The sequence below is a fragment of the Rhipicephalus microplus genome, chromosome 3, assembly GCF_043290135.1.
Source record: "Rhipicephalus microplus isolate Deutch F79 chromosome 3, USDA_Rmic, whole genome shotgun sequence".
In the NCBI taxonomy this organism is placed as follows: Eukaryota; Metazoa; Arthropoda; class Arachnida; order Ixodida; family Ixodidae; genus Rhipicephalus; species Rhipicephalus microplus.
Genome location: NC_134702.1, coordinates 71,665,697 through 71,692,416, shown reverse-complemented (window position 1 = coordinate 71,692,416; position 26,720 = coordinate 71,665,697). Strand labels below are relative to the sequence as shown.

Below are 26,720 nucleotides of genomic sequence, written 5' to 3'. Positions count from 1 at the left end.
TATTACTCGACTGCTTCCTTGTGCCTTTAGAATAGGCTCGTACCCACTACACGGGTCATTTTTACCAGTGGTTAAAATAAGGAAAGCGTTTAATATTTAGATGATCGAAAACTAATTACTCACTCGAATCATAAGATGTCATACAATGCAATTAGTATGAAGAAGTCACCAAAGATTATGATTGCTAATGAATTAACACTTAATTTTTTGTGTCTCTGCAAAATTCGCAGACGGCAAGGCAGACTTTCCTGTTGATTTCGACCACAGAAGCCCCAAGGGAAAGACTATTTTCAGAATTAAAAGTATTAGTCAGAATTTCGGTATATGCACGTTCGGTTAATATATACCTTGAAATAAAATGGTGTGGTGTATAATGTTGAGGAATAAAAAAAACATTATGGAAACTACGAGTTTTGTGTAATTAAAGTTATGCGGGAGGGCCAAACACTTCGAGAATGCAAACGTATCTGGAATTAAGCGTCTAAGAAATTGGGCCTAAGGGGTTGCTCTTTTACGACTAATAAAATAATGTGGCCGTTTATTAGACGAATGCTTGGTATCTGTACATACTCATCATCAATGGGCGTTCTTCGTCATCATCGTAAGGAGGGATCCTCCTTTTTGGGTGAGCGCCATCCATATGAGGTCATCATCACCACCATTGTCTTTCTTGTGATCAGTGACTTGACTGTGGTCACTTTGCGGTGTCTTCAATGCCTATTAATGGTCTCATTAATTGTTGTACTGCGCGAGGGGTGGTACGGGGTTTACCGTCAGTATTTAGAAAACGCAAATAAGAACTGTGTACGCTTTGGAGCTTCAATAAAAGTACCAACGGCATCAAATGCCTTCACATTGCTACTATACCACTATGTCGAGGAACCAAAAAGTTGGCGGATCCCACGTACCCCGAGAATCGATGATATGGGAAGCATGAATGAGGAAGGATGATTTGTCACTTTTATATCAGCACAACGTTACGATGCAGACATAAGCTATGCCGTAAATGACTTCCATGCCATGATTACCATGTTTGGACGTGTTATTTGCCTTCGTCGTCTATTCACGTCACGTGATAACAAATTTGGTAAATGTGGAGCTAGCTGAACGGCCGCGAGCATGCTATAAGCGTAGCATGTAGTTATGGTTTACATTACACGCGTACCATGATTATCATGCTTGGAGGTGCCGTTTACCTTCGTCATCCATTCACGTCACGTGATATCAAATTTGGTATGTGTGAAGCTAGCGAAATGACCACGAAAGCACTATGTGCGTAGCATAGAGTCAAGTTTTTCATGACAAACGTGTCATAATTCTCATGTTTGTACTAGTCATATGCCTTCGTCATCTATTGTTGTCACGTAACATCAAATTTGGTATATGTAAAGCTAGCGAAACGACCGCGATCACACCATGAGCGTGTCGTGTAGTCATGACTTATATGACATGCATGTCATGGTTTCCATGTTAGGGTCTGTCACCGGTGTTCGCCATGCGGTCATGTCATACCATACCAGTTTTGCAATATGTCATGTGAAGAAAACCACTGTAAGAGCAGCTGAACATGAAATGTAAATCATGACACACTTGTCATGATTTTCATGTCATGACTAGTCACTTATGCTCGTCTTATAGTCATGTTATGCCATACCAAATTCGGTATCGATACCAATAACGAACCAGCCAGGAGAGCTAAAATTCGTAGGCGGCTAGACAGACAGACAGACAGACAGACAGACAGACAGACAGACAGACAGACAGACAGACAGACAGACAGACAGACAGACAGACAGACAGACAGACAGACAGACAGACAGACAGACAGATAGGGAGAGAGAAAGAAAGAAAGAAAGGAAGCAAGGATAGATAGATAGATAGGTAGATTGATTGAATAATTGATTGATTGATTGATAAACAGATAGATAGATAGATAGATAGATAGATAGATAGATAGATAGATAGATAGATAGATATTGTAGCGATGCTGAGGCAGACAGGTCAAAAAACAGACAGGTTAAAAATAGAGATAGATAGATAGAGAGATAGATAGATAGATAGATAGATAGATAGATAGATAGATAGATAGATAGATAGATAGATAGATAGATAGATAGATAGATGCGCTCAAAGTCGCCGAAGTATGCTAAGAAATGCTTCGCATTAAAAAATCATCGCTCAACCACTCCGGTGGTGGTGGTGGTGGTGGTGGTGGTGGTGTTGCGGCAGGCGGGGTTAGCCTGGCCTGCATGGCCGGCAATTGTTCCGCCTGAGCATCTCCTGAATTTAGAAAATGTCACCACGTGTCAGACAGCCCAGTGTCTCGCAGGAAGACCAACAAAATTCGTTGCACGTTCCTCCTAGTTGCTGCGGGTCCTTCAGGAAAGATGACGTCATCAACTGTCCGGTGCCTATGACAGCCTTTTCACAAGGTGCGGATAATCGCTGCTCTTTGCACGTCAAACTGTGGGCAAAGCGAAATGAAATGTTCAGTATCCCTGATGTCACCACAGAAGGCACAGAACGGGGAAGCGTATCTCCCAGTCTTGAATGACCAGGCCGGGGTGTATGAGGAGCCGGTTGTTATGCGGTACAACAGCGTCGCTTCTTCACGAGAAAGTCCATGAATTACACATGCTTGGTGTGGAAACTTGTAGATCGCCTTGAAATGATTGCGTATCACATCTTTGTTGTTCTGGTAAGTCTTGGGAGTTCTTACTTTTGGAAACGATGTACGTGCTTCGCATGCAAGGGCATCAGCCTTTTCATTGCCCTCAATGCCAACGTGGGATGGGATCCACTGGAACTTTATATTAAAACTTTTGCCATTTAGGTGTTTGATTAGTGCCAGAGATTGTCTAGTGAACTTTTCTTGAGGTAGGCCACGATGCAGCCTTTGTAGCGCCGATTTGGTGTTCGTCAGCACTACAACATCTCGTGCAAAAAAGGATCGCAATTTTCGCAAAGCCGCCGTGATTGCAGCGCTTTCTACCGTTGTGGACGAAACCACGCGATCCAGGCGGCCCGACCATGACACGCCAAGGCAGGGTATGCAGAAAGCCGCTGCGCAGCTATCCGTCTGAATGCACACTGATCCGTCGGTGTACACTTGTAGGTGGCTGCGGTACATGGTGCTCAAGTGGTCCAGCGCAAAAAATTTTGCTTCCGCGGCTGGAATGGTGCGCTTCGCTGGTAGATTACGTACGCTGAAGTTACACGCAACATCCATAAAAGACCATGGCGGGTCCATAGGGCGCCGTTTAGGCAGTTTCAAGCCTAAATATCGAAATGTGCTTAGTTCCGCATTAAAATGTCAGCCATTTCTTGCTCTTAGCCGCCGGAGAAGCGCCGTGCCTGCGAAGGACTCGCCCAGTCTTGACAGCTGCGTCAATAAGGCCTGAGACGCCAAAAGGCGGAGCGGAAGAGACTCGGCTTCATTGGTGACCTTCGTGCTTGAAGCCGCCTGAGGAACTCCCATCGCCAAGCGAAGACCCTTTCTGTGCACTGCCTCTAGGCATTCTAACAGGCTTGATGATGGTGATATCAGGGGCAGCTGAAAAAGAATGCGGCTTGTTATAAGCGCATCATTCAATTTAAGCATGGACATAGGATTGTTGCCCCAACGGACCCCTGCCATGCGACGAAGAGCGTTGATCCTTTGCACTGATGCAGTGACTATACCATCAACCGCACGTCGCCATAATAGCTTGTTGTCGATGGTAATGCCCAGGAAACGGACACTTGTTGCACAGCGAATTTAGTGACCTCGAATATTCAGCGACAGACGTGTTGACTTCCGTCGCGCTCCCGGGAAGAGCATGAAGGCCGATTTTTCCGCTCATAAAGATAGGCTAAGTGTCAACAAGTGACGCTCAATGATTGAAATAGCGCTCTGTGCTATCTAGGCCAAACGTTTGTGCTGGTACCCTGAGATCCAAATGCAGATGTCATCGGCATAGATGGATATTTTAACTGCTTTCAGAGCTAAGTGTAGTGTCGGGAAGGCTGGCCATGGCAGCGTTAAAAAGCAAGGGAGATAGAACACTTCCTTGTGGGATGCCAAGGGAAACGCGTCTCTCTTCGCTCGTTACATTTCCAAGGTTAACACGGACACAGCGGTCTCTGAGAAATTCATGTACGAACCGAAGAACATTTCCCGACACACCCACGGCTTGGAGCCCGTTCACGATGCCTGCCTGAAGCACGCAATCATATGCCTTGGCAACGTCCATGAAGACGGCGAGTGTCGAGAGTCAGCTGACGTGGTGGTGCTCGATGTGGCTTATTAGGTCCAAAACACTGTCCTGGGCACTCAGGCGTGGGCGAAATCCGGTCATACACGATGGCCATCGTCTTCCTTGTTCAAGGTACCAAGTTAATCTTGTACATATTAATCTTTCCATCAACTTGGACACGCATAATGTAAGAGATACCGGTCAGTATGACGCGAGGCTCGCAGGACCCTTTCCGGACTTTAGGACTGGCACCACCCATGCTGTCTTCCAAAAAATGGGATCCCTCTCGTGCTCCAGACATGATTAAGTATGTCCAAAAGGGCCCTTTTTCGCTCATATGGTAGGTATGTCAGCATTTGATTGCTGATCAAATCGGGACCCACGGCACAGCATCTTCTTAATTTGCTAAGTGCCATATCCAGCTCTCGAAAGGTGAATGGCGTATTCATCGTGTGAAAAAACTGGGGTGACAGAGGAATCGCCGCTCCTGCTGATCTACCAGATGTGTACACGTCTGCGAAATCCTCTGCAAGGGTTTGCAAATCTATCTCTTGTTTCAAAACGAGTGCTTCGAATGGCCTGTGTGTTCGGATCTTCCCAGAAAGACTACTTATTACTGCCCATATCTTTGTCAAGGGCGTAAACGTTGATAAACTCTCACAGAAAGCGGCCCATTGATTTCGTCTTAATTTTTTTGTATGACGGCGAATCGCAGCGTTTATCCTGTTATATTCGGTTTTCGCAGACGAATTTCCTTTTGTTCTCATTATTTGCCGCTCCGCCCGTCTACGTGCTGCGCAGAGGTTCTTCAATTTCAAGTCAGGAGCAGGAAAATGGTCGGGCAGTTTCAGCAACAAAGTTGCTGCTCGCTTGCTTTACAACATATCTGCGAACAGATCACCAGTGGATTTGTCCAACGCTTCTCTGTAGGTGTCCCAGCGCGTTACGTTGCAGAATTGTCGACCAGCAGTTCGAAATCCCAGGATATTGGTGAAGATGGGGAAATGGTCGCTGCCCATCCTGTCTGGAGCCGTGGTCGATGATACCAGAAGGTCCGTGGAGTAAAGTACAAGGTCTATTGCACTCCATGAATCTGGTGGCCTGAAAAATGTAGGTTTGCCATCGTTCGCCACACATAAGTCGGCAGCATCCGCAGCTGCTAGAAGTTTCTTGCCTCGAAAATCTACACTCTTATTTCCCAAGAGTGGATGGTGCGCGTTAAAATCACCACAGATTATTCGAGAAGCGGGACATCGAGTGCAAAGGTCCTTTAGGAAAGTCTCCATGGAGACCTTTTTTCGTGGGCCTATGTACACCGATACCACACTCAGTTTTCGATTTCCCAGGCACACTTGCATAGCAGCGACTTCCAGTGAGTTGGAACAGAGGTTTTGCACTGGTAAGGCGACGTGAGGTATTTCCCGCCTTATGTATATCATTGCGCTTCCATTTGCAAACGACGTTATGCTCGGGTTGCCGTGTCGGGTGTACCCTGGGAGCGTCCTGGAATTCGGAAGACCGGCTTCGGAGAGGGCTAGAATCGGTATTGGAATGTCGCGCAGGGAAAGGTTGAGTTCGCACAGACGTTTTAGAAGACCGACGCAGTTCCATTGCATTATTAAGGGCACTTTTGAAAGACGAGATAGACCAGGGAGGCGATACACTCCGTACAAATGGTCAAACAGCTTAAGCTGAAGCGTGATGCCTCGGTAACTGGCAGTGGGTACAACCACAGTCCTTTAATACCGTTCTGGTCACAAAACTTCTTCACTCTAAGGGAGAGCTTGACATGGTGCCAAGAGCGGCCGCTACGCGGCGCAAGCCGTCCTAGAGGGGCCATCGCCCCGCTGCGCCCGGCGGAACGCACTGGCCGCGGCGGCATCCCGAAGGCGTTGTGTAGTGGAAGCTCGCGGTTTCTGCATCAGCGAAACGCGAACGTCATGTGCCAGTGCACCGTGCTCAAGGTAGACGGCATGAAAATTCGAATGAGCAATGCCTAAGACATGCTGTGCGACGGGTTGCAGCTCCGGATACCGAAGCAACAAAGAAAAGGCGTCGCTCTTCTGTTTCCCAAGTAGCGCCGAACTCCGAGAGAAATGGAAACGAGCTATACCGCGGTTGGAAGCTGGCGGTTTCGGCTTCGAAAGTGAGAACGTTCGGGTGTGCGAAAAGCATTTTGATGCTAGTGACGTTGTGAGAACCGACGAGCACATCGTGAACGGGGTGGTCGTGTCGCTTCAGCGAGAGAGACCGAGGCTTCGCACGAACGCCATTCCAAGAATTTTGACGGGCTCCCGGCGTACCTGACAAAGCCGAAACCACGTTCACGGCCTGCGACTCAAAGGCAACCAGCGAAGAGGCGGCGCGAATTGTCACCGGAATGCGCAGCAGTGGAATGCCAAAATGTCAACACCGACTCGGCAGTAGAAGCCAGTGACGGTAAGCTCTTGAGCCGGTTTAGTCGCGGTGTTACTTTGTTACCACAGTCGCATGACCCTGTGTAAGCGGCTGGTGGCATTGAGGTGCTTCTGAACAGTGTTATTGAATTGTATTACAGATGCAGCAGCCAGCGATAGCGGACACGCAGATCAGGCCTGCCAAACGGAACAGGCAGTGTGTTCGTTTCTTGAAGTGCAGGCGCTAAAGGCGCAGCTTTCGAGTACGCGGCAACGACTTGAACGGTGTCAGAAACAGCTTGCGAAGATGAGAGTCCTGGCCAACAAAAATGCAAGACTCTTGCAAAACCTGGACAAGCTATCTACCCGCGAGAAGCTTATTTACGATCAGTGCATCATGAAGGCAAACGCGAAATCTCCGAAAGCTGCCAGGTAATCTTCAGTCGCACATAACTGCCACGAAGCTATGAATATAATCGCACATCTTTTTCGTGCCACTGTCTTGTGCATATTCTTTAAGAGCAGTGCACGCTAGCATTGCATGTCAGAGTAATCCTAAATTGCCCGCTTTGCATGATCGCACAATGCAAGCTGTCTGTTGCTCTCGTACTGGAGTAGGGGTGCATGTTAATATTGAAAATGACAAGGCATTTTTAAACGCGGTGGTTGTGTATTGCGGTATGAGGAAAGATGGTGTGATGCATGTCGTGCATCTTCTTTTTTCTGCTTGCTGTGGTTATGCACTTGCACTGTTCACTCACCAGCCTCGGTTTACCTGAATGCACAACGAGCTTGCACTCTCTTTAGGTACAAAAAAGCATGGATTTATGACTGCCTGCTACTGAACATTAAGTATACTACTATACATTCCTTCACGAGAATGAGTACCTTCCCTTGCCCAACCCTCGCACCCTCTACACGTACCTGAGGAGCCTCAAGGCTGACTTTGGTTTTGACAGCAGTCTATTCACCATTCTCAAAGACAAGCTGCAAGTACTTCCTGAGCGAGAGCGTCGAGGTTCGGAACAATGCACAAACTTACTACTGCATTCTATGACTTCATATCTCATATGTGGTGCATGTCTAATAAGATGTATTTTTTTACAGGTGTCCTGATGTTCGATGAAATGAGCGTAAGAAAGAGTGTGCACATTAGGGAGTCGGACATGACTCTGCTCGGAAAAGTTAACTTCGCTGAGCACACAAGACCCTCGGACTGTGAGAAAGATGGCGATCACGTCCTGGTCTTTCTCTTCCGACCAATTTTTGGAGGGTGGTCGCAGACTGTTGGGACCTTTTGTTCCTCCGGTGCATCCCCTGGTTCAATAGTAGCGAAGTTGTTGCTCCAGTGCATTGTGCACCTTTCGAACGATGGCGCTATTGTCGAGGCTGTTACATGCGACAATTCAACACCAAATCGTTCAGCTTTAAGGAGCTTGGGTTAGTATCTGGGGACACGAGTTATATTTGTCAAATTAAGAATTGAACACTACTAACTGCATTGATGTGTTCTTTTCAGGGATAAACAGTGACCATAAACAGCTGCAAACTTCATTCCAGCATCCATGTGACCCTTCACGGACAGTGCAGGCACTAATTGATCCACCGCATGTCTTCAAATGCATAAGGAACAATCTTCGGAAGGTTGGAAAGTTTCTGGCAAGCAGTAATTCGTATCTACGTCAGGTTACTCCCTTTGCGAGAAGTGGCTTCACCTTTTTATCGCAGCTACCGGAAGGACATGAGGTCCATCACTTCCACTACCCTGCGCTGCTGGAGTACGAGGAGCAACAGGCTGGCCTTCGGGCTGTCCCGAAGCTCACAAGGGCTCACATCTTCCCGAACGCCTTCCAGAAGATGAGTGTCCGGCTTGCTGTTCAGGCAAGTAACCACTCCTAGTAATTAGTAAGGCTACTTACAGGCGAACTAATGACACAAAACTTTGCTGATGATTTGTCAAAAAAGACAAATTTCAATGCAAGCTCTTTCGTTCAACAACAGTGTGCCATCATTTTCAGCTTTTCAGCGGAAGCCCGGCGTCTGCAATGGAGTTTTATAGCAAGCAAGAAGGCTGCCAAAAGCTACATAACTCCGCAGGTACATACGACTTCACGAAGCAGTAGAACGATCTATTTGACTGCCTCAACTCAAGAAGACCACAGAACGTGCAATACAACGAAGCCGAGCACATCGCAATGAGCGAGTAAATCACACCCAAATATGTTTTACTTTTATATTGTACTCAAGGTTAATATTTTTTGCATTGCAGTCATTGAAGGCGAACATAAAGTGGCTGGAGGATTGCTGCACATACATAGAGAGCCTGCCGAAGCAGAGGCAGGTGTGCTTCCTTAGCAAACCAACTTGTGGTGCACTAAGGATAACGCTGCACAACCCGGTGGCCCTGATTGATCGACTCTTGAAGTCTGGCTTCCGTTATGTTCTTTATTTTTATTTATTTATTTACAGATACTGCTGTCTCGATACACGAGACATAGCAGGAGTGGGTACATTAGGAAAAATTCTAGTTCTAGTTGGAAACCTCGGCCAAGACCCTGTAGAGGTAATTCAGGTACTTTTTGGCACGGTGTGTTGGTACAGATACCTTTCTCTTTCCCTGTCCAGCGCTTCTTTGGGATAGCCAGGCATATTGCAGGAGACGGGGGCCAACCAACTGTTCATATAGCAATTGTTCATATAGCAACTGTTCATATATGCCGTCAGCTACAAGTACCGCCATCTAGTGAACACTGCAAGAACTGAACGAGAGGTGGCTACATACAGGGGACGCACAGCCCACGCCTCATGGAGCTTCGCTTCTAATATATTTAGCCGCTCATTACACTCCTCTACGACCGTTATAATGCGAGGCACAATGTCCGGCATGTGAAATAAACACTGTGGTAAACCCCAGTCAAACGTGCGGCAAACTTCACCTTATTATAATGATATTAAATGATGCTTCACGAACAAATAATCCGTTGGGTTGTACCAGAGTCCTTCAATGCTTTTCTGCTCACGAAACTCCGCCCGAAGGTTGATATAGGGACAAAATCTGTCGCTAGAGGCGCCACCCGTCGTATGGGGGCCACAAGCCGCCGCCACTGCTGGGCTTCTATGCGCACTGCGGCCGACGTTTCGACGCGATTATGTGCGTGCTGTTCTTCCTGTTACCTTTTTTTAAACGTCTCTGAACGCATCAATGCCACCAGATAAATAAGTTGAAACGGGATCCAGTGTCAACGACGAATGAGAGCTGTTTACTTTGGAACGCACGCGTAGTTTACTTGGAAGTGCGTGCCCACCTTATAAACAGCAGCGCATTAAAAGTGTTCTCACATCGCGCGATAACGCATTGTGTCAATAATTGTGTCATAGCCCAATTATATGCATACTTACGATGCCTCGAAGCGGTACTTGCGAGCTATAGCTCGCAAGTGTTGAAAGACGATGCTTATGCTCTTGATGCGAGCAGCTACTGCTTGACCTGCTCGACAACATGTTTGTATTTTCGCGCGGCCAAAGGGCGATTATGTTTATGCGGTAGGTGAGCTTTATATTCTGGTAGGGCCGCTAATAGGGGGAGGAAGGTGAACGAAATGAAACACGACTGCGTAGTACAGGAGCAATCACATTGGTTTATATACGGCTCGCCTCTCGCGCGCTACTACCCAAGTATTCAAATGAACTGAATGGTTGAGCCAGAAGTTTTATTCCAGACCTTTCAATTGAGTTTATACCCAAATGCGCAGTTGTTTTGGACACACGTTTATGAGCGCCGATCGCTTTTTTGACGTGGGGACTTTCGATGCCGAGGGCTTTCGCGACCGCTCTAAACGTGCCCAACATTTGATTGATCACATCTTTCCACGCAGTTTACACGGGACACCCGCCGCTTGACGTTTCCTTGTGTTTACTGTTTAGGGCATTATTATTTACCGGCCGACAACCCATGATTTCTCCGGGAACGGAAGTACAGCAGCCTAATCTGGAAGTTCCTTTTGATGCCAGTGCTAGCCGCTTGGCCGCCTCTGCCACTACCGAGGTACCTCATCACACGTTTGTTTTTATTTTTTGCGTGGGAGGGGGGGAAGGGTGGTTATGATTTAAGGCATGCAATAAATCTTAAATTTGGTGCAGATGATAGGCCTCCTAGTAGTCAGGTGTGTACTTATGAATGGGAGATTCACATATGGTGCATGTAATGGGGAGAAAGTTGGAAAACATTTATTTACAAAAAATACACTGAGAACAACACTTTGGAGAAGAAAAGCACTAGAAAGTATTGCAGCTGTTCTGAGCAATGTTACACAATCTGTGACTCTACTGTACAATGTGTATTTCGTTTCATTAACAGCTGCACTCTGCGTTAGCTCACTGCCTAAAATAAACTGTATTTGAATATACACTATTTACACTATATGCAGATAAATATGAATAGTATGAAAATATTACAGTGTAATATATACAAGATATACAACACTATATACAAATGGGAAGGCGTGCTCACGTACACAGCCATTATGCTTAACACTGTGGCTTCCGCACACCACTTGCACGGCATGAACTGCGCACAGTTGCCCGCGAGCCTTTGTTTTTTTTTCTCGAGTGAATAAATGTAATTTACATCTTAAAAAAAGTGTACAACCTCAGCTGTTGTCCCTAAAAAGTGCAACAGACAACCTACACTTGCTGACGCTGTGCGACTGTCGAGCAAAATGCCCTCAACAATCCTCGCGTACACGTCACCGCATGCAATGTTTTGCACCGTGTACGTCTCTACATGTTCTTCAACAATTTTCAGGAGAGCAAAAAGACGGCTGCTAGGTACTTTCAAATAGCCCCTCGATTTTGTTTGGATCAAGGCAGATGGCTTACGTGTTGTGCTCAACATCGTTTCGATGCAGCCTAAGCAATCCAAAGTAGAAAACTTCTTGGCCACATATCCGCCGAGGTAATGCAAAATGGAGTCTTTGGTCGAAAGGGGGCCAATGTCCTCCACGCAGTCTGTTGTTGGCTCCAGCAGGACATCTCCAGCAGAACAGCTAGTGTGTCCACCTGAAATGTGCACAACTTCCTGAATTTTCAAGGTGATAAAAGGAAACTTCAGGACACATACAGGACACAAATTGCAAAATACCTGAGTCGTAGAGGGCTTTTCCTTGTCAAAAAGACCTTGCAAGTGAGAAGCAGTTCTGGCCCGCTTCCGTCAACTGAAGTTCGCTTAGGTGGCCGCACGAGGTTGTTCACCGACAGCATGCGGTATATAAACAAAAACTGCTGAACAGTTGGTTGGCCCCCGTCTCCTGCAATATGCCTGGCTATCCCAAAGAAGCGCTGGACAGGGAAAGAGAAAGGTATCTGTACCAACACACCGTGCCAAAAAGTACCTGAATTACCTCTAAAGGGTCTTGGCCGAGGTTTCCAACTAGAACTAGAATTTTTCCTAATGTACCCACTCCTGCTATGTCTCGTGTATCGAGACAGCAGTATCTGTAAATAAATAAATAAAAATAAAGAACATAACGGAAGCCAGACTTCAAGAGTCGATCAATCAGGGCCACCGTGCTGTGCAGCGTTATCCTCAGTGCACCACAAGTTGGTTTGCTAAGGAAGCACACCTGCCTCTGCTTCGGCAGGCTCTCTATGTATGTGCAGCAATCCTCCGGCCACTTTATGTTCGCCTTCAATGACTGCAATGCAAGAAATATTAACCTTGAGTACACTATAAAAGAAAAACATATTTGGGTGTGATTTACTCGCTCATTGCGATGTGCTCGGCTTCGTTGTATTGCACGTTCTGTGGTCTTCTTGAGTTGAGGCAGTCAAATAGATCGTTCTACTGCTTCGTGAAGTCGTATGTACCTGCGGAGTTATGTAGCTTTTGGCAGCCTTCTTGCTTGCTATAAAACTCCATTGCAGACGCCGTGCTTCCGCTGAAAAGCTGAAAATGATGGCACACTGTTGTTGAACGAAAGAACTTGCATTGAAATTTGTCTTTTTTGACAAATCATCAGCAAAGTTTTGTGTCATTAGTTCGCCTGTAAGTAGCCTTACTAATTACTAGGAGTGGTTACTTGCCTGAACAGCAAGCCGGACACTCATCTTCTGGAAGGCGTTCGGGAAGATGTGAGCCCTTGTGAGCTTCGGGACAGCCCGAAGGCCAGCCTGTTGCTCCTCGTACTCCAGCAGCGCAGGGTAGTGGAAGTGATGGACCTCATGTCCTTCCGGTAGCTGCGATAAAAAGGTGAAGCCACTCCTCGCAAAGGGAGTAACCTGACGTAGATACGAATTACTGCTTGCCAGAAACTTTCCAACCTTCCGAAGATTGTTCCTTATGCATTTGAAGACATGCGGTGGATCAATTAGTGCCTGCACTGTCCGTGAAGGGTCACATGGATGCTGGAATGAAGTTTGCAGCTGTTTATGGTCACTGTTTATCCCTGAAAAGAACACATCAATGCAGTTAGTAGTGTTCAATTCTCAATTTGACAAATATAACTCGTGTCCCCAGATACTAACCCAAGCTCCTTAAAGCTGAACGATTTGGTGTTGAATTGTCGCATGTAACAGCCTCGACAATAGCGCCATCGTTCGAAAGGTGCACAATGCACTGGAGCAACAACTTCGCTACTATTGAACCAGGGGATGCACCGGAGGAACAAAAGGTCCCAACAGTCTGCGACCACCCTCCAAAAATTGGTCGGAAGAGAAAGACCAGGACGTGATCGCCATCTTTCTCACAGTCCGAGGGTCTTGTGTGCTCAGCGAAGTTAACTTTTCCGAGCAGAGTCATGTCCGACTCCCTAATGTGCACACTCTTTCTTACGCTCATTTCATCGAACATCAGGACACCTGTAAAAAAATACATCTTATTAGACATGCACCACATATGAGATATGAAGTCATAGAATGCAGTAGTAAGTTTGTGCATTGTTCCAAACCTCGACGCTCTCGCTCAGGAAGTACTTGCAGCTTGTCTTTGAGAATGGTGAATAGACTGCTGTCAAAACCAAAGTCAGCCTTGAGGCTCCTCAGGTACGTGTAGAGGGTGCGAGGGTTGGGCAAGGGAAGGTACTCATTCTCGTGAAGGAATGTATAGTAGTATACTTAATCTTCAGTAGCAGGCAGTCATAAATCCATGCTTTTTTGTACCTAAAGAGAGTGCAAGCTCGTTGTGCATTCAGGTAAACCGAGGCTGGTGAGTGAACAGTGCAAGTGCATAACCACAGCAAGCAGAAAAAAGAAGATGCACGACATGCATCACACCATCTTTCCTCATACCGCAATACACAACCACCGCGTTTAAAAATGCCTTGTCATTTTCAATATTAACATGCACCCCTACTCCAGTACGAGAGCAAGAGACAGCTTGCATTGTGCGATCATGCAAAGCGGGCAATTTAGGATTACTCTGACATGCAATGCTAGCGTGCACTGCTCTTAAAGAATATGCACAAGACAGTGGCACGAAAAAGATGTGCGATTATATTCATAGCTTCGTGGCAGTTATGTGCGACTGAAGATTACCTGGCAGCTTTCGGAGATTTCGCGTTTGCCTTCATGATGCACTGATCGTAAATAAGCTTCTCGCGGGTAGATAGCTTGTCCAGGTTTTGCAAGAGTCTTGCATTTTTGTTGGCCAGGACTCTCATCTTCGCAAGCTGTTTCTGACACCGTTCAAGTCGTTGCCGCGTACTCGAAAGCTGCGCCTTTAGCGCCTGCACTTCAAGAAACGAACACACTGCCTGTTCCGTTTGGCAGGCCTGATCTGCGTGTCCGCTATCGCTGGCTGCTGCATCTGTAATACAAATCAATAACACTGTTCAGAAGCACCTCAATGCCACCAGCCGCTTACACAGGGTCATGCGACTGTGGTAACAAAGTAACGCCGCGACTAAACCGGCTCAAGAGCTTACCGTCACTGGCTTCTACTGCCTAGTCGGTGTTGACATTTTGGCATTCCACTGCTGCGCATTCCGGTGACAATTCGCGCCGCCTCTTCGCTGGTTGCCTTTGAGTCGCAGGCCGTGAACGTGGTTTCGGCTTTGTCAGGTACGCCGGGAGCCCGTCAAAAATTCTTGGAATGGCGTTCGTGCGAAGCCTCGGTCTCTCTCGCTGAAGCGACACGACCACCCCGTTCACGATGTGCTCGTCGGTTCTCACAACGTCACTAGCATCAAAATGCTTTTCGCACACCCGAACGTTCTCACTTTCGAAGCCGAAACCGCCAGCTTCCAACCGCGGTATAGCTCGTTTCCATTTCTCTCGGAGTTCGGCGCTACTTGGGAAACAGAAGAGCGACGCCTTTTCTTTGTTGCTTCGGTATCTGGAGCTGCAACCCGTCGCACAGCATGTCTTAGGCATTGCTCATTCGAATTTTCATGCCGTCTACCTTGAGCACGGTGCACTGGCACATGAAGTTCGCGTTTCGCTGATGCAGAAACCGCGAGCTTTCACTACACAACGCCTTCGGGATGCCGCCGCGGCCAGTGCGTTCCGCCGGGCGCAGCGGGGCGATGGCCCCTCTAGGACGGCCTGCGCCGCGTAGCGGCCGCTCTTGGCACCATGTCAAGCTCTCCCTTAGAGTGAAGAAGTTTTGTGACCAGAACGGTATTAAGGGACTGTGGTTGTACCCACTGCCAGTTATCGAGGCATCACGCTTCAGCTTAAGCTGTTTGACCATTTGTACGGAGTGTATCGCCTCCCTGGTCTATCTCGTCTTTCAAAAGTGCCCTTAATAATGCAATGGAACTGCGTCGGTCTTCTAAAACGTCTGTGCGAACTCAACCTTTCCCTGCGCGACATTCCAATACCGATTCTAGCCCTCTCTGAAGCGGGTCTTCCGAATTCCAGGACGCTCCCAGGGTACACCCGACACGGCAACCCGAGCATAACGTCGTTTGCAAATGGAAGCGCAATGATATACATAAGGCGGGAAATACCTCACGTCGCCTTACCAGTGCAAAACCTCTGTTCCAACTCACTGGAAGTCGCTGCTATGCAAGTGTGCCTGGGAAATCGAAAACTGAGTGTGGTATCGGTGTACATAGGCCCACGAAAAAAGGTCTCCATGGAGACTTTCCTAAAGGACCTTTGCACTCGATGTCCCGCTTCTCGAATAATCTGTGGTGATTTTAACGCACACCATCCACTCTTGGGAAATAAGAGTGTAGATTTTCGAGGCAAGAAACTTCTAGCAGCTGCGGATGCTGCCGACTTATGTGTGGCGAACGATGGCAAACCTACATTTTTCAGGCCACCAGATTCATGGAGTGCAATAGACCTTGTACTTTACTCCACGGACCTTCTGGTATCATCGACCACGGCTCCAGACAGGATGGGCAGCGACCATTTCCCCATCTTCACCAATATCCTGGGATTTCGAACTGCTGGTCGACAATTCTGCAACGTAACGCGCTGGGACACCTACAGAGAAGCGTTGGACAAATCCACTGGTGAGCTGTTCGCAGATATGTTGCAAAGCAAGCGAGCAGCAACTTTGTTGCTGAAACTGCGCGACCATTTTCCTGCTCCTGACTTGAAATTGAAGAACCTCTGCGCAGCACGTAGACGGGCGTAGCGGCAAATAATGAGAACAAAAGGAAATCCGTCTGCGAAAACCGAATATAACAGGATAAACGCTGCGATTCGCCGTCATACAAAAAAATTAAGACGAAATCAATGGGCCGCTTTCTGTGAGAGTTTATCAACGTTTACGCCCTTGACAAAGATATGGGCAGTAATAAGTAGTCTTTCTGGGAAGATCCGAACACACAGGCCATTCGAAACACTCGTTTTGAAACAAGGGATAGATTTGCAAACCCTTGCAGAGGATTTCGCAGACGTGTACACATCTGGTAGATCAGCAGGAGCGGCGATTCCTCTGTCACCCCAGTTTTTTCCCACGATGAATACGCCATTCACCTTTCGAGAGCTGGATATGGCACTTAGCAAATTAAGAAGATGCTGTGCCGTGGGTCCCGATTTGATCAGCAATTAAATGCTGACATACCTACCATATGAGCGAAAAAGGGCCCTTTTGGACATACTTAATCATGTCTGGAGCACGAGAGGGATCCCATTTTTTGGAAGACAGCATAGGTGGTGCCAGTCCTAAAGTCCGGAAAGGGTCCTGCGAGCCTCGCGTCATACTGACCGGTATCTCTTACATTATGCGTGTCCAAGTTGATGGAAAGATTAATATGTACAATATTAACTTGGTACCTTGAACAAGGAAGACGATGGCCATCGTGTATGACCGGATTTCGCCCACGCCTGAGTGCCCAGGACAGTGTTTTGGACCTAATAAGCCACATCGAGCACCACCACGTCAGCTGACTCTCGACACTCGCCGTCTTCATGGACGTTGCCAAGGCATATGATTGCGTGCTTCAGGCAGGCATCGTGAACGGGCTCCAAGCCATGGGTGTGTCGGGAAATGTTCTTCGGTTCGTACATGAATTTCTCAGAGACCGCTGTGTCCGTGTTAAGCTTGGAAATGTAACGAGCGAAGAGAGACGCGTTTCCTTTGGCATCCCACAAGGAAGTGTTCTATCTCCCTTGCTTTGTAACGCTGCCATGGCCAGCCTTCTCGACACTACACTTAGCTCTGAAAGCAGTTAAAATATCCATCTATGCCGATGACATCTTCATTTGGATCTCAGGGTACCAGCACAAACGTTTGGCCTGGATAGCACAGAGCGCTATTTCAATCATTGAGCGTCACTTGTTGACACTTAGCCTTTCTTTATGAGCGGAAAAATCGGCCTTCATGCTCTTCCCGGGAGCGCGACGGAAGTCAACACGTCTGTCGCTGAATATTCGAGGTCACTCAATTCGCTGTGCAACAAGTGTCCGTTTCCTGGGCATTACCATCGACAACAAGCTATTATGGCGACGTGCGGTTGATGGTATAGTCACTGCATCAGTGCAAAGGATCAACGCTCTTCGTCGCATGGCAGGGGTCCGTTAAGGCAACAATCCTATGTCCATGCTTAAATTGAATGATGCGCTTATAACAAGCCGCAGTTCTTTTCAGCTGCCCCTGATATCACCATCATCAAGCCTGTTAGAATGCCTAGAGGCAGTGCACAGAAAGAGTCTTCGCTTGGCGATGGGAGTTCCTCAGGCGGCTTCAAGCACGAAGGTCACCAATGAAGCCGAGTCTCTTCCGCTCCGCCTTTTGGCGTCTCAGGCCTTATTGACGCAGCTGTCAAGACTGGGCGAGTCCTTCGCAGGCACGGCGCTTCTCCGGCGGCTAAGAGCAAGAAATGGCTCACATTTCAATATTTATGGTGCACATGGATCTAAAACAGTCACAAAATGATTGAAACATGAAAGGTCACCAAGACCTAGTGGTTTGAACAAACTTTCCAGGTCTGCTGTGTACGTATTCAGAGAATACATGCTGATTTTGAAGACAGTGGCAAAAAGGGAAAAAATCAAGTTGAACCTGAAGTAAGAACGTTTTCACCAAGTTTAACGGAGGCACACTAAATTTCGTTGTGCAAATATATATGCATAGTCGAAGTCACATGACAGTCTGTAGACCTCCTTTCATAACTGCACATGCATACAAGTGCTCCATGAGCAAACAGTACTGCCATACGAATAAAAATTAGGAAAGATCTGGAGCATGAGGAGCAGACCTCAGCAACAGCATATATGCTGTTGCTGAGGTCTGAAACGGCGAGAAGTTGAACTATAGTTCAACTTCTCGCTGTTTCTGATATCTTGCCTCCCCTTCCTGATTACGTTACTCCCGCAACAACGTTACAGTAATAACAGTGAAGCATTAGAGGTGCTCCACTCTCATATCTTTTTTCCCCAACCATGTCCTCGCATACAATAAATTTTCTCACAATGGATGCAGGGCGTGGCACTGTTTCTAATTTATGACTTCTACGAAGGCGTCAAGCAGCAGGGCACACTCCTCGCTAGTGGTCTCGTCGATTCTCTCCCGGAGCGTGAAGTTGGATCAAGCCCAAAGCAGGTATTGTGGGTGCTTCACTTCTTAACCACATTTGCGAAAAAATCATGAACTGTTTGCTGAAAAAATACATGCAACACGTCTAAAAAAATGTGTAGTTTATGATGCATTGATGTTGTAACCTTAGAGTTATTCCGAAGATATCTTCCGTGCTAATTTCGTGGTCATTGGGAGAATTTTAACAGAAAAGTGGTTGAGAGCAGAGATAAGTCCTTGGAGATCGTCGTACGCTCACTTCATTGCCGAGCCACGAGAGCGAAGCCTCACGAGAGGTAGAGCATGGGCGGTTTTTTTTTATTATAATAAAGAGCCCTGGCATGGGTACTGCTAAGTGGGCAAAAAGAAAGGCTAGTGTAGCTATAGCCGTGTCTGGTATACAGCAATGGTGGCGACGTGGAGACGTTAGTTGACGAAGATGGGTGAAGAGGAGGAGAACGAAAGCGAGGCTACGGCGAGAGTGGTGCAGCTAGAGTTGTGCAGACGAGCTGGGAGCACGGAGCTCGGTGTGCTCTCCTGTTCTCTCTTCCCCGCCACGCGTAGTGTTCGTTCTGAAATGCTCCGTTTGTGCCGTTGCAGAAAATGCTAATCAGTGTGGTACCACCAGCTTTCCTGCTTAATCCGCCTTCGCAACGTTAAGTTGGGAAAGCTGCTTCATTTTTTGTTCCTTCAGCTGAAGAGCCTCATCAGTGACAACGTTCAATTCTTCGATCACTTATTTGGTCGAGCTGGTGGCTTTTGAGCTCCAGAGAGAGAGAGAGAAACAACTTTATTTTCAAGCTCAGGGCTTTTTCTATACCAAGACACCAGAAAAGTATCGGGACATGCTTCGTCCAGTCAGTGAACAGTCTGCGACAATATTCTGTGATGTAATTGCCGGCAAAACAAATAAATCCTATATTCTAAAGAAGTGGATTGCGCAGGATCCGCGCATCGGTTTCCGCTCGCTTTATAACCTTAGGCGTGCACGCTTTCCTGGACATTTCCACAAACTGCGCACGAAACGCCATCGCTCATGATAAGACATTACCTTCCTGAAAAAAAAAACAAAAAAGTGTGTTTCTTATATTTTTCGGTGAGTCACAACTTACCTCGAACACGACACTTTTTAAGGTAACACGTTAAGTCCACCTCGATGAAATAGTGGCTACGGTTCTCGGCTGCTGACCCGAAGACTGCGGATTTGATTCCTTTCACGGCAGTTGCATCTCGATGGAGGCTGAATGATAAAAGCCGGTGTACTTGTAATATGCGGTGTCAGTGCATGTTAAAGATTACCAGACAGAGATAACCGAAAGGTCCGGCGCCATTTGCTCTCATGACGGCTCTCATATTCATATGGTGGTTTTGGAACAGAAAATTCCTGATATTCTTGTTATCAAGATACGTTACCATGCTTTTCGGTCCCATGACTTTCTGACAAGAATATAGTGATTTGCAAACTCAGTTTACGTGTCTTTTCAAAGGGGTTCATATATGTTGCGAGTCAGAAACCCGAAAAAGATTTGAAAGACTGTGCTTTTTTTTTCGAAGGGCTCATAAACGCGGCGCACAATTTCATGGTGGTCACAGTTTACGTTGATGACTTTATAATCTTTTCTGCTACTACATATGCATTTACACAAGGTATGGGGGAATTTCCACAGTATTACCTATTTAAGTTTAGGTATTTTGAATCACAAATTTTACATTGTAACCCGCTTACAATCAAGAATTCATAATATATCAGCAGTCGCTGACTAATACTGATATTTCTTTGTGCAAAGCCCTAAGTGCTGACTCTCAATGATGCCAACACGCTCTTGTAGGTGGTGCCGATTGATGAGCATGGCGAAGCGGTCGGCGACACGCTACTCGAAGAAAGTCCTGAAAACCACGCCCTCCCTTCAGGCGACACCATTGATTCACGTACGACTGACAAGTCAACGAATCCAGCATAGACCGGACAGCCAAACTGCATTGGCAGTAGAACGAATGCATGATAGTGACGCATGAAACCACTTTTATACATAGACGATACCGTTCTACGAAGTGTTTTAAGGTCTTGTGATCTGTATAATCTATAAAAAAGTACATAAAAATTTCTGATTTTATTATGAGCTGAAATTTGTGTAATTACTGCAAAAAAGTCTGTCCATTCTTCCGTCCATCCATCTGCCTGCTGTCTGGTCGTCTATCTGTCCTTATGTCTGTCTGTCCGTTAATTGTTGTGTCTGGTCGTCCATCTGTCGGTCTGTCTTTTCGGCTGTCCGTCTATCCGCCTGACCGTGTGCTTGTATGTCTGTCCGTCCATTCATCCATCCGTCCGTTCATACATCTAGTCAACACTTCGAGTTCCGCCATCTCGAATCTTTTCATCATATATTCCTCATATACAAGTATCGCCTTACTGCGGGCATTCCAAGGACTAAAATGAGAGGCGGTGACTATAAACAGGAGACGCACGAATCACGCCTTAACTATCTTTGCCCCCAAAACCGTTCGGCATCGGTGTCATGAGTGGTCTCTATTGGCTGGGCTATCAGTTACGTCGTTTTCAGTTTCTAACCCAAGCACACACGACATTGGCTACAATGAGAGTGATGTCATCCAACCCGTCGCCGCCGTGGCATCTAGCACGTGCGCTTCAGCTGCTACGGAGACCTTTTACATGGGTAACCACGGACAACTTTGGAGGAACGCCGACAGTGGAAACGTGTGGGAGCTCCCATTCGCCGGGCCGGTGGTGCAGTCCACACATAAGAAAAGGCCCGAGAGGCCGAGTGCAGGCAGCAACTGCGCACGTATGATCCGGCAGCCTTCCAAGCCACGCTAAATCGCCAACAAAAATGCAAGCTCTGGTGGAACGCGGATCCTGCAAACCACACCGCCAAGTTAGCTTGAGATGTCAAACGCTTGCAACAACGCGCACCGAACAAGCGGTGTTGCGGCCACAACAGCATCAACGTGATGACTGCGGGAGTGCGTTCCCCGGAGTGAATCCCTGCTTTCCGCGGGAGTTTCTCCAGCGGCAGTTTGGTTTCGGCTGTGACGTCAGTGACTGTCGGTGGTTCGAGAACAACTAGTGATAAACGCATGGAGAAAAAGTGCCGCCACATCCACGAATTGAATGATGATGAGTGGGCGAAGCTCCGGAGGTAAACCTGGTAAACCATGAATCCTCCGTACATTTTGCCCACTCAATTTTATTGCAACACTCCCCCTAGCGTACGTCGCCGCACTATATCGAACGATGACACGCGCCATATGTGGCATCATTCCTATTTTATAACACCTCGCATTTTTCATAATCAACTACACGTACCGCCGTCTAGTTTATAACATCTTGCATCTTTTAGATGGATGGATGGATGGATGGATGGATGGATGGATGGATGGATGGATGGATGGATGGATGGACGGACGGACGGACGGACGGACGGACGGACGGACGGAGGGACGGACGGAGGGACGGACGGACGGACGGACGGATGGATGGATGGATGGATGGATGGATGGATGGATGGATGGATGGATGGATGGATGAATGGACGGATGGACGGACGGATGGACGGATGGACGGATGGATATGGCTGTACCCTTTAGATCGGGCGGTGGCTAGCGTAATACTTAATGCCGGATGGATGGATGGATGGATATGGCTGTACCCATTAGATCGGGCGGTGGCTAGCGCCACCAAGCCGTAATACCTAATGAACCGAAAACTATATTTTTTTTCCTTAACAAGTGAGTTTGAGGATTCTACTTTGCAGTGAAGAGTTTAATTTTCACTCGTGCCTTGACTTTAGCCACCAATCAGATAACCTCCTTCTAGTTAAGTCTACCCGCTTAAAGTTTATTTTGCCCTCCCGGTCCCTAAACCCCAGTGCTTTGAAAAACTCTGCGCCATCATCCTGAACAATAGGGTGAAGCCCTTTACAGAACATTATCAAGTGTTCGGCAGTTTCTTCTTCCTCTCCACACGCACTGCATACTGTGTCTACCCCTTCGTATTTGGCCCGATATGTCTTGGTTCGTAGTACTCCCGTCCTGGCCTCAAACAGTAGAGAACTACCCCGAGTATTATCATAGATCCTTTCCTTGGCAATTTCCTGCTTAAAAGTTCGATAGATCTCTAGTGCGGACTTCTTAATCATGCCCATTCTCCACATGTCAGTCTCCGTTTCCTTCACTTTCTTCTTAACCGATAGTTCTTTTTGGTTTGGCCACCTGCTGTTTTCTAAATATTTACCAGTCAACTTCCTGGTTCGCTTCCTCCATTTTGTATCGACATTCTTCATGTACAAGTAGCTGAAAACCTTCCTAGCCCAACGCTCTTCCCCCATTTCTCTCAATCGCTTCTCAAATTTTATCTTGCTGCTAGCTTCCCTGCCCTCAAATGATGTCCATCCCATATCACCTTGTACTCCCTGATTTGGTGTATTCCCGTGAGCTCCTAAAGCAAGCCTACCTATTCCACGTTGCTTAATTTCTAATCTTGCTTGAACTTCTGATCTCATGCACAAGACCGCATTGCCGAACGTCAGCCCAGGAACCATGACCCCTTTCCATATTCCTCTCACAACATCATACCTATTGTAATTCCACAGTGCCCTATTTTTCATGACTGCTGCATTCCTGTTACCTTTAGTCGTCACGTATATTTCGTGTTCCCTCAGATACTCGGTCCCATTGCTTATCCATACGCCCAGATATTTGTATTTATCTGTTATCTCTAGCGTGACCTCCTGTATTCTAAGCTCACTATCTTCGTTATCATTGAAAATCATGACTGCTGATTTTTCCCTACTGAATCTAAAATCTAACCTATCTCCCTCATTACCGCAGATGTCCGTCAATCTCTGCAAATCTTCCTTGTTGTTGGCCATTAGCACTATATCATCTGCGTACATTAATGCTGGTAGTGCCTGATCAATAAGTTTTCCTTGTTTGACTAAAGAGAGGTTGAAGCCCAGTCCACTTCCCTCTAATTTTGCCTCTAATCCTTGTAGGTACATCATGAATAATAAGGGTGACAGGGGGCACCCCTGCCTAAGCCCCCGTTTTACCTCTGCAGGCTTGGATACCTGTTTTTCCCACTTTATAACTACCTTGTTACCTTTATAGACACCCTTTAAAAGATTAGTGACTACATGTTCCACGCCTAGTGTGTCCATTATTCCCCACAATTCCTCTTGAACCACGCTATCGTACGCTCCCTTGATATCCAAAAATGCTAGCCACAGGGGCCTATGTTCTTTTTCTGCTATTTCGATGCACTGCGTCAGTGAGAACAGATTGTCCTCCAACCTCCTGTATTTCCGAAACCCATTCTGCAGTTCCCCCAGCACCCCCTCATTCTCTATCCACGCCTGCAGTCTTTCCTTTATAATCTGCATCGCCAGCCTGTAGACCACTGATGTCACTGTTATAGGACGGTAGTTGTTTATGTCAGCTTTGTCCCCCTTTCCTTTATAGATCATGCTCATCCTGCTAAGTTTCCATCCATCGGGAACTTCACCATCGATTATTATTGTACTCACTGCCTCTCTCAAAGCCTGCTTAGACTTCGGACCTAATGTCTTTATCAGCCTAATTGGAATGCCATCTGGGCCTGTTGATGTACTACTAGGTACCCTTTTCTAAGCCCTTTCCCACTCTTGTTGTGAAAATGGAGCCATTGCACCACTTGATTCGTCCTTGTCTATTGTGGTGCATAAAGTACTTCTTTGTTGAATTTTTTCTGTCACCCTTGTTCTTATATATTCAATAGCTTCGTCCCCTTCTAGCCTAGCACCTTGGGCTGTAGTTATAAAGCTCTGCTCTAGGCTTGTCTCACTTCTTAGGGAGTTTAGATGGTTCCAAAATTTTGCAGCTGCCTTTCTATCTTTTTTATGTACTTCTGCCAGCCACTGAGCTCCCTTCCTTCTAATCTTTTCATTGATCAGAAGGGATGCATCCCTTCTACAGCTTAGAAAGGTTGCCCATTTTCTTTCAACATCATCTGTCGGTTCACCCCGCTGCTTAGCATGTCTGTCTTCCCTAGAGGCTTCCTGACGTTTTGCTATGGCTCTCTTAACTTCCTCATCCCACCAACTTTTGGGTTTGTGTCTTCTTTTCCGGGGTGACTTGTCACGCGTCTTAGCAAGCTCTAGCTCAAAGAGTCTAATTAGATTCGTGTATGTCCACACTGTCTTATTATCCTCCGTGATTACTTTCTCAATTTGTTTAGTGGCTATTTCAATTTGCCTTTCTGGATAAAAATTTTCCTGTAGTTGCTCATCTTGTCTCCTTCCCACTTTCACTGCTCTTCCAAAACTTAGCTTGATACGTTTGTGATCGCTACCCAGACTTCTGGAGCCACCTTCATCTATGTGCATTTCCCTGAGCTTATCATACATCCTATGTGACATCAGTGCATAATCTATCGTCGACTGAAGCCTTCCTACCTCCCATGTTATTTGCCCTTCACACTTCTCGGTACTGTTGCAAATGATCAAATCAAGCCTTTCACACATATCCATGATCATTTTGCCTGTCGGGTCGGTATACCCATCTATATCTTCTATGTGCGCATTCATGTCTCCTAGTATAATTATCTCGCACTCTCTTCCTAACTCCTGAAGGTCCTTTGATATACACTCTACCAATGCCTGGTTTTCCTCTCTGGCCTTTGTTCCCGTCCACAAGTACACGAAACCAAGGAGTGTCATTTGACCTGCCACTTTCCCTTTTAGCCATAATTGTTCCTTGCACTCCTGCTTGACCCTTTGCCAGTCTGTACTTTTATGAATGAATGCCCCAATACCACCCCCCTTTCTGCTGTCTTCTGTTCTATTACAATATTCCCACGCGTAGTCCGGATTGTTCGGAGGTTGTTCCATGTCCCTGAGATGTGTCTCTACAAAACCGTATACCATCGGCCTCTCTTCCCTTAGCTGTTCTTCTATCTCTTCCCACTTCAGCCTGTTCCTACCACCCTGCATGTTAATATACCCTATGTCTGAATTGGCTCGGCGCTCGTGGCTACGTCTATTTATGCCCCGAACTCTACCTATCTTAGATATTGGTGCCACTTTAGAATCGTATCTGTCCATACCACCTGTCGAAGAGTCTCCCTGGTTGTTTTCCTCGTTACTAGCTATCCTGCACCCCGAAGGGCTCGCTTGCCCCCCAAAAAAGCTACTGCGCGTCCTGCAAGTCGCCAACCCACCTCATGACCTAGCCGCCCATCGAAGTGAATTCTGTCTCGTTGAAAACCCCCCCACCTATGCACCTCTCTGTTTATTTCCACCACCTCAAAGCCCTTCTCTCGACTCATCCGCCATATCTCTTTGTTTGCGTTGACCACCGCTCTTTGCAGGTTGCTATCACGCACCGGTACCTCCGGTATCGTGCATATCACTACCTGCACCTTAGGAGAAGTGGCGCGCATGTCATCGACGCCTTTCGCCAGTGTGGCTGCTAGTCCTGCTGCATCTTCATTTAGGACATCGTTTAAACCGCCTGAAATTATCACGAGGTTTCGTCTATCAGCTGTCGTTTTGAGCTTTGCGCTCGCTTGCTTCATGACTGCTTCCAGCTTGCGTCCTGGGAACGCCCCTACTGCAACCCTCTTGTCACCTCTTACCCTCTCTTTGATGGCTTCTGTGCATCGATTTAAATTTGAGTCCCCGGCGATTATCACATGCTGTGACTTTTAAGGTGGAGCGTTCTGCACCTGGGGGCTACTTGCACCCGTGACGCCGGCTGCTTTGTTCTCTCCCTGCCCCACCACTACCTCGCTGAAGCTGGGCCTTGCGACAGTTGAACCGGCTAAACCTGTTTTTTCCAAGCTTGCTTGCTTTTCCTTCTCCACTGTTCTGGTTGCCGGTTCCCTACTGTTCTCTCGGTAGGTCGCTTCTTTGTTCAGCTTCACTAGCACTTCCTCGGCGGACTTCAGTCTTTCTCCCATTGCCCTCGTTTTCTCTTGCTCTGTCGCCAACGCAGTCTCGAGCTCGGCGATTCTCATCAGCAGTTCACTCTGGGCAACCATCATTTTCTCCATTTTTTCCTCGACCTCACATTGCCTACACTTCGCGTCAGCCTCTTCTCCATCCGCTTCTACGCTTGGGTCCACTT

General features: G+C 47.0%; 1 long non-coding RNA gene across 3 annotated transcripts in view; it reads left to right on the top strand.

Moving 5' to 3' along the window:
* The window catches only part of LOC142803783 (uncharacterized), a 99,987-nt gene extending 79,261 nt beyond the window's left edge, over window positions 1-20,726 (top strand). For all 3 annotated transcript variants that reach the window (XR_012894286.1, XR_012894285.1, XR_012894284.1), the window contains 2 exons: window positions 18,507-18,626; window positions 20,429-20,726. This is a non-coding gene — a long non-coding RNA (uncharacterized LOC142803783). The remainder of the gene's footprint in view (window positions 1-18,506; window positions 18,627-20,428) is intronic.
* Window positions 20,727-26,720: the final 5,994 nt, after the last annotated feature.